The 7,515-nt window shown below is 53.4% G+C and overlaps 2 long non-coding RNA genes across 3 annotated transcripts; both read right to left on the bottom strand.

Annotated features, from left to right (window-relative positions):
• Positions 1-519: 519 nt before the first annotated feature.
• Positions 520-4,775, bottom strand: LOC118356524. Of its 2 annotated transcripts, XR_004819816.1 has the most exons (3): positions 4,440-4,775; positions 4,023-4,115; positions 520-1,109 (listed from the first exon to the last, which is right to left on the bottom strand). It is a non-coding gene; the product is annotated as an uncharacterized LOC118356524 (long non-coding RNA). The 2 variants fall into 2 exon arrangements; XR_004819817.1 differs by lacking the exon at positions 4,023-4,115.
• A 181-nt stretch (positions 4,776-4,956) lies between these two features.
• On the bottom strand, positions 4,957-6,463 carry LOC113924092. The gene is made up of 3 exons (XR_003520530.1): positions 6,337-6,463; positions 5,585-5,792; positions 4,957-5,013 (listed from the first exon to the last, which is right to left on the bottom strand). It is a non-coding gene; the product is annotated as an uncharacterized LOC113924092 (long non-coding RNA).
• Positions 6,464-7,515: the final 1,052 nt, after the last annotated feature.

The following is a 7,515-nucleotide window of genomic DNA, read 5'->3' as shown; positions in this document are numbered from 1 at the left end:
CGTTCTAGGTCTCAGTATTGGTACATGTCTAAGAAATAGACTGGATTTTAATTTCAAATAAACCTGCCCCCACTCTTAATTCTGAGAAAGCCCCTAGTCATTCTGGAGGTTTATTTTAGGGGCATATGCAAGCCAAGGCCCAGGTCCTCATTTTTCGGGGGCAAACATTTCTGTCTTAACACAAAAGGGAGAATGGTAAGAAAATGAAAAGGTGAACCTATTGAGAGCTGCTGACACTTCATTTCTGACCTGGAATATTTTTTGCTCTCAGTCAGGCCTGCATTTTTTCCAGGCCATCTAAATTTGGTGCAGATCTCTCCAGGCCCCCGGCCTCTGGATAAGGTGGTACAAAGCAGCACACATGGACTGGACCGAATCCCATTTGAAGTCCTTTTTCTTGTTCTAGGTCTACATTGGAGATGCAATTAACTATTAAATGGTTTTGTTGTTGTTTTTAACTGGAGTCAAATGGGGTAAGACTTGGCAAAAACACCCGAATGAAAGAATTATAGATGGGACTTGGAAGAAAAAAAATCTTTATTAGGTATCATAATTCTCATAATTGTTGTTATTGACATACTCATCGCCGTGAATCAGCCAGGGAAGCCTCACACGCACATACCACCAGCACAGCCCTCAGTCCCAGTTGACTCATGGGGCTCTAAAACCACCCACAGAGTAGATGAGGTGGGGAGGCTCCATCTGTCCTAGGGAGAGTGCTTTGCAGCTGCCCCCAGAGGACTCCATTCTAAGGTTGGAACAAGGGATGGGGATATTATGTAAGTTCAGTAGAAGGAAAGAGAAAATTATCTCCCTGTGCAGACAGTATGGATGGATAGATGTGTGTGTGTGTGTGTTTAAATGCTTTTCTATAAATGTAAGCAATGGATATGGTTATGAGAGAAAATGTATGTACATACGTGTGTGTATGGGCATATGCCTGCTGGGAAAGCAACTCTACCCAGTTATTCATTTCTCTGGCTAAGCCACAAAAACTGTCCCTGCTCCCCACCCCTTTGGTGATAGAAATGATAGAGGAATTTACCTTAGCTTTTGTTAAAAGATCAGTTTCTTTTCTGCTTAAACAGAGATCTGGGCCTGGGCCGTCTCTGGCAGGAGAAAGAATAATATTACCGATTTTTTCTTTGATAACATTTCTAAATCCATCTTAATATATCTGGTACAGTCACCTTGAGGGACATATGAACTCCCATAGTCATGAAGACCATAATGATGGGGATGTGTGTGGGCTCATGGGGGCCTTCTTGGCATATTCAGTCAGCAAACTCCCTCAACATGTCCCATCTTTTAGCAATCATATATTTTTCCCTTCATTTAAGGCAGAGGATGTAATTAGAGGGGCTCAAGTAGACAAGTGAGCAGATGATGTTGAGAGTTACAGAAATGCCTTGGAAGGGCATAAATCTTCAGTTTTCTTATGTAAGTATCACTAGGTATAAACAGGCCCTGAATATAGCAGAAGGGAAGAAGCTAGGACTGACCTTCACTCTGATGCCTCTATTTGGTGGACACAAAAGGGGCCGAGTGGTGCATTCATCTCTGCCATTTTGGCCATTAAAGCCCCACATAAAAATACATTTCATAATGAGACCTGGTGAACACAGGAAAACCCCCACACCCAGGCACACAGACCGGCAAACCTAGAACATTCCCACACCCATTAAAGCTTTCTGGAACAAGAGTTTACATAAGTAATAAAAAATACGCCCCTCCCTGCCTAGTTTTTCAGCAGCAGGAACCTGGCGGGCCTTGTCCATGGTGCCTGTGGTTTGAGCTCTCAGGGAGAAGCGTGTTAGGTTTCCACCTAAAAGGCCCATTACTTGGGGGGAGGGGAGGGGGAGGCAGCTGGAGGCTGTACTGACGGGCAGGCGCATCAGTGGAAGGGTGCAGCCACGTCTGATGGACTTACGGGGAAGCAATTACAGAGACAAATCTTACTATCTCGGACAACCGTGGGGCAAAGGGTTGGTCATCGGAGGCTTAAACCGTGCTCCCCCACCCCCAACATAAGAGCAGCCTTCTTAGGGAAGAGGGAGCGGGGAGGCAAGGGTATTTACACCCAAAAGAGGCTCCATTTGGAGGCTGGTGTGTTGTGAAGGCCCTGGCTTTTGCTGCCTCTTAGGACAACGTTGGCTAAGGCTCAGGGGCTGGAGAAACTGCTCTCTTTTCTGTCCTTTGGCCAAACTTGCCTTCTGGGACTTGAGGGATAGCACCATGCCTGCAGTTTGCATGATGAAAACCACCGCCTTCTGCAGGGGTGAGCAGGTTGTGGCACATTTCCACAGAGAAGGTTCTGGGAGTATCTAGAGGGGGTACAGCGCACTTAGCCTCACCTGACTCCAGACACTCCTTTAGGAGGGCAAAGGAAGAACCTAAGATATAATTACACAATGATTGGCACATAGTAGGTACTCAATAATAAGTATTTGGGAGGAAATGAGGCTAGGGCTCCATGGTATCCTTGAATACTAATTTGCTAAGTGGGTTAGACTGAGGCTTTGCACAGGAAAAGCAAGCAAGCTTCACCCAAGACTCCTTTAGGCCTCAATTAATGTGTCAGGAATCAAACTAAAATCTCAAGCATCCCTTATGGCCTTGGCCTTGCAAAGACAGGCCTCTGCCAAGGGTGGGGAAAGGGATGCAGCAGGCTTCCTGGTGGGAAGATCCAGCTCTTGGCCTCCTTTCTCTGCAGGGACCTGCGCCTCTACCATTTTTCTCCACCTGGAAATTTATGAGTTTAGGTCTTGCAACTATCCTCTGCAGCTAGGGGTTCTCCCTAGGACCAGCTGCTGCTCTCCATCTAGGGCTGGGGAGGAAGGCCTGATTTGGGAAGCAGCTTCTTCAGGATGAGGGAGGGCTAGCCCTTTCTATTCCCTGACAGCCTCTTTCAAAACAGTCTTTCCTCAGAAACACTTGTGCACATTCTGTTTTTCCTTCGGTTCAGATTTAAGAAGGAATTCATTCCCTCCCCCCTTTAGTACATGTAGGTTATTGCGCCTCTCCCTTCCTCTGCATCTCCTGGATCTCTGCCTGAAACTACAATTACAGCCGCAAGGAGGAAGTGAGATGCTCCTAAGAGCCCTGGCCATGCTTTCAGCCCCATGGAGCTTGTGAACCTTCCAGGAGTTTGTTCCTTCGTCCTCATATATCCCAATGACTTCCTTAAGCTTGTCAGGTGCCCCCAGCTCTACAGCAAAGAATGACAAATACCTCCCTCCTCCCTTCCAACTGGCTACCCACCCTCCTCCCCCCCACCCCCAACCTCAAGGAGAACACAATATATCTGCAGTCCAAGCCCTGGCACAGACTGCCAGTCTTCTGGATGCCAGATTATTTTTTTAAAGGGCAAACCAAAAGCTAAGCCCAGAACAAAAACACAGCCATGGAAGGTGTCGACCCACATACAATGCGCCCCCAGCCCAGAGAAAAATATGCACACAGAAGCACTCCTTAATGCGCTCACAGGCACCCCCCGCCCCCCATCACATCTATGCTTGCCCAGATCTGTGTTTCTGTCACAGAATCGGCTTCTCTCCCTGAGTCTGTCTGCGTCTCTAAGCTCCCCTGTCTGTCACAAGCTGCACACCTCCCCACCCCAAGGGCTCCGGTTTGGGGCAGCCCAGCCAGCGCAAGCCCGAGACCCCCCCAAAGCCGCGGCGCTGAGCTCTGCGGAGGGCGCCTCGGCTCTGTGGCTCCTTCCCGGCGGGCCCTCGCGGACCGACGGTGCTCAGCCAGCCCCATTCTTGGCATTCACCGCGTGCCTTAATTGTATGGACATTTAAATCAAGGTCCGCTGTGAACACGGAGAGAGAGGCCTTTCTCCTGAGGAAGGAAAGGAGGAAGGAAGGACAGGTGCAAGAAAGGAAGGGGGGTGGGGAGAAGATGGAATGAAAAAACAAGGAAAAAGAAGTAAAAAGAAGCGCGCGTGCGTGCGCACTGACAGCGGGGAGAAGGATGGGGGTGGGGAGGCAGCGAGAACAGGACCACAGCATCCTCCCTACCGCAGCTCCCCCAATCACACAGACAATGAGATAACAGCGACGTCTTCCAAAGGCTCTTTGTTCTCCCCCATCCTTTCGGATCCAGGCTTTTTCCTGCAAAGCGGAGGGGGTGGAGGGTTGGGGGTGTGGGTGGAAGTGGGAGACGGAGGGGTGCCTCCCCCGTGTTAATTACCCCGACTCCCTTAGCCCCTTCCTCGCCTCCCCTGCAGCTCCAGACAATGGAAAAACAAAAAACAAAAAACACCACCAACCCCACCTCGCCCCAGCACAGCAAATCCTACCCACCCATCTCTCACCCTCAGTTTAGCCCAGTAAACTGAAGGGGGCCAGGAGGAGGAAGTCGAGGGCACAGGACGCGGAGGGCAGCGGGGGCTTGGCAGCGGCTGCCAGGGCAGGGCGCGCCGCCGCTGCTTTTACCTCGCTGCCTGAGTGCGGGTGCAGGCTGGCCGGGCGTACCGCAGGGGCGAGCTGCCGCGCTCCGGGCCGGGATCTGGGGAGGCAGCCTTCCGAAACTCGCCTGCTGCAGTCCTCTTGCTCAGGTCCCAAGTGGTGGAGGGGAAAAAGGAAAAGAGGGGGGAAAAAAGGAAAAAAAAAAAAAACCCATAAGAGCGAGGCCCATCTGGCCCCTCATCAGCTTTGTCAAGTCTTGCATACGCTAAAATGCTAATGACCTAGATAGCTCATGCAAAATGCAGCAGGGAGGGAGGGAGTGAGGGAGGTGGGAGGGAGGAAGAGAAAGAGTGATGGGGGGAGAGCGAGGGAGGAGGAGACGGAGGGGAGGGGAGGAGAGGGGAGGAGGGAAGAGGGAGGAGAGAGGGGAGGAGGGAGAGAGAGAGAGAGAGAGAGAGAGAGAGAATATATATATGCCTTCGAAACACCCCTACCACTCTCCTTACCCCACCCCACCCCACCCCAAACTGTCAACGGGCTTTACCAGGTAAAGGGTGGGCGTAGATTTAAAAGGTCACTCGTGTCTAATGCAGTTGGATCCCTGGGTCAAAAAAAGGGGGAGGGACAGAGGATGAGAGTCCCCAAAGCGAAAGGGATATTAAGACATTATTTTAAGCCCCCTCCCTCCATGCCCTCCTCCACCTCTCCACTCTGTTTACACACAAATCCAGACGCCTCCTTATGTGTGTACATGGACATATCAATTTTTCATCAATTTCTCAGAGCGTCTATGGACAGACAACCATACTCTCCCCAGCAAAACTCATCCTGTGAACCCGAAGGCAGGTTTAAAGAAACCTCCTATTTTCCAAATCCTCCTCCCTCTGGCCGGTCCCCACTCACCTACCCTTCGCCTCACCCTTCCCTTAGCCCTCCGACAACATCTCCGGTGTCTACTCTTTTCTAAGCCTTCTGCTTCCCAGTCTCTCTTCTCCAACACCCGGATCTCGAGAAGGCGAGGCAGGGGAGCAGGAAAGCCAACTTAAGTCCACCTGATCTCCCACCATTCAGCTCGCTTTCCCAGAAAAACGAAACAAACCAAACCCTACCCCTCTCCAACAATGTCACTGTTCAAGCATGCCAAAAGGATACATAAAATTCAATCCGAATACCCTCAGAGGTCCGCACGCTGGATGGGCGCTCTTGGGCACCGGAGATCACTCCCGTTCGGAGCCAGCGCTCCCACGCGTCGCTTCTTGTTGAGCCCAAAGTGCTTTGTCCTGGGGTCCACTCAAGGTCTTCCTCTTTTTGTTCTTCTTTTTAAGAGACTGGTCGCAGTCCGCAGCGTTTCAGCCAGCCCATGATAAGGCAATAGATCTACTGGAATAAAGGGATCGAGATAGATACATGCAGATGAATGAGGGAGGGATGCGGAGAGGCAAAGGAAGCCCGCATCTAGGGAGCGGCCGCCGGGGTCGGGCCCGAATTGCTTCCTTCGCTGGGGAAGGGGCGGGTGGCGAGAAGGCGCTGGTGGTCGCTCCACCTGGCAGGAGGAAATGATAACCATGATAAGGAGCATCATGATGATGATCATGAGCATGATAAAAAATTCAGAATCTCCCTTTGGTGAACCAGAGCATGTGTGCAGGAGGGACTGCACTGCTGGCGGCGGCGGCCGGGGGGAAGGAGAGGAGCGCAGGAGGCAAAGGTTGTGGCGGCAGCACCCTCAGATGAATAATAATAACGCGCAGCGCAAGTTGCGGTTCAGCCTGAAAATCCAGCCCTCCGCGTGAACTCGCGTCGAGTGCGGATTGCAGGGGGATGAGGAAGAAGGGGGGGGAGGGAGGGTGGTGAAGGGAGGGGGATGTGGGTAGAGAGGAAGGCAGAGAGGGACAGAATTTGGAGCCTTTTAATTTATCCTTACCAGCCCTAATCTCTTTCGCCATCCTCTTTGGGTGAGGTCGATCTCCTTTTTAAAAATTATTATTCCCTTAACGGATTATTCAGCTAAAAGAAGCCACATCTGCTGACTGTACCGAAAACAAGAGGATTAGGAGCCGGTCCACAGAGCGGAGCCCGCAGCCCCCCACCCGCTCTCTGCACCAGCACACGTCATTCTCACTGCCCCCGGGTACCTCCCTCTCCTTCTTGCTCCGGGAGAGCTGTGCCAAGGAAAATGCGGATTTGGGGAAAGTGAGAAGTGGGAGCGCTCGGAAGAGCGGGAAAGCCAAGGTTGGAGGTGGCAATTCGCACCCCCACACTCACACGCGCTTCCGTTTATCCGTTTCTATCCTGGGCGAAGGGGGCGCTTTTGCCGTGCCCACAAGCGCAGCACCTGCAGTGATGCGTGCCCTCCGCCCCCTAAACGTAACCCCGGGGGCACCAGTCCCGGGCAGACTCCCTTCAGCAGTCCTGGGCGTCAAACCTACACCCAGGTCCGCCCCCCCCTTTTTCCCTTCCTCCGCCCCAGGAGCCGCGGCACTACTGTTCGTCCACTCCCAGGCTCTCCCACTTTAGCAAATGGAGTGGGGGTCTCAGGACACCGGCACGCCCCCTGCTTCTCGTCCCCAGGCTAGAGGCGCCAGACAGGGGTTTCCGAGGACCGCGGCGCGGGCGAGGCCCGAGGTGGGAGTGGATTGGGCGGGGGGGGGGGGGTTGCTGCGGCGGATGCGGTTGACATCACTGCGGAGAGCACGCGGCTGTCCGGTCGCTGCGGCGACCCGAGAGCCTTTGCACCTCCCCTCCATCCCTCCCTCCCAGCTCCTAGCAGTGTCTGGGCAGGACAGCGGCGGGGGTGGGGTGGGGAGAAGGGCTGGTGCTGAGGGGGAAGGTAGCCCCATCCTCCGCCCCCCTGCAGTCAAGGTGAATGTGAAGGAGAGCGGGCGCGCGTGCCCGCGCCTCTGGGTACGTGCGCGCGCCCCTCCCGGCTCCCCTCCTCCCGCCCCCCCCTTCCGCGCCCTCCCGCCCGCCCGCGCCCGCCGGGGCCAGATGGACTCCCGAGATTAGAGAGGCACAAAAGTGCGTCTCCACGTCCGGCCGCCACCCGTCCCGCGTACATTTAGACTCACTTCGGGGAGGCGCCTTTTGTTGTGATGGTTGTGGC

This window comes from Zalophus californianus, chromosome 2, assembly GCF_009762305.2.
Source record: "Zalophus californianus isolate mZalCal1 chromosome 2, mZalCal1.pri.v2, whole genome shotgun sequence".
Lineage (NCBI taxonomy): Eukaryota > Metazoa > Chordata > Mammalia > Carnivora > Otariidae > Zalophus > Zalophus californianus.
Note: the sequence above shows the minus strand (reverse complement) of the source record. Positions and strands in the feature narration are given on the sequence as shown.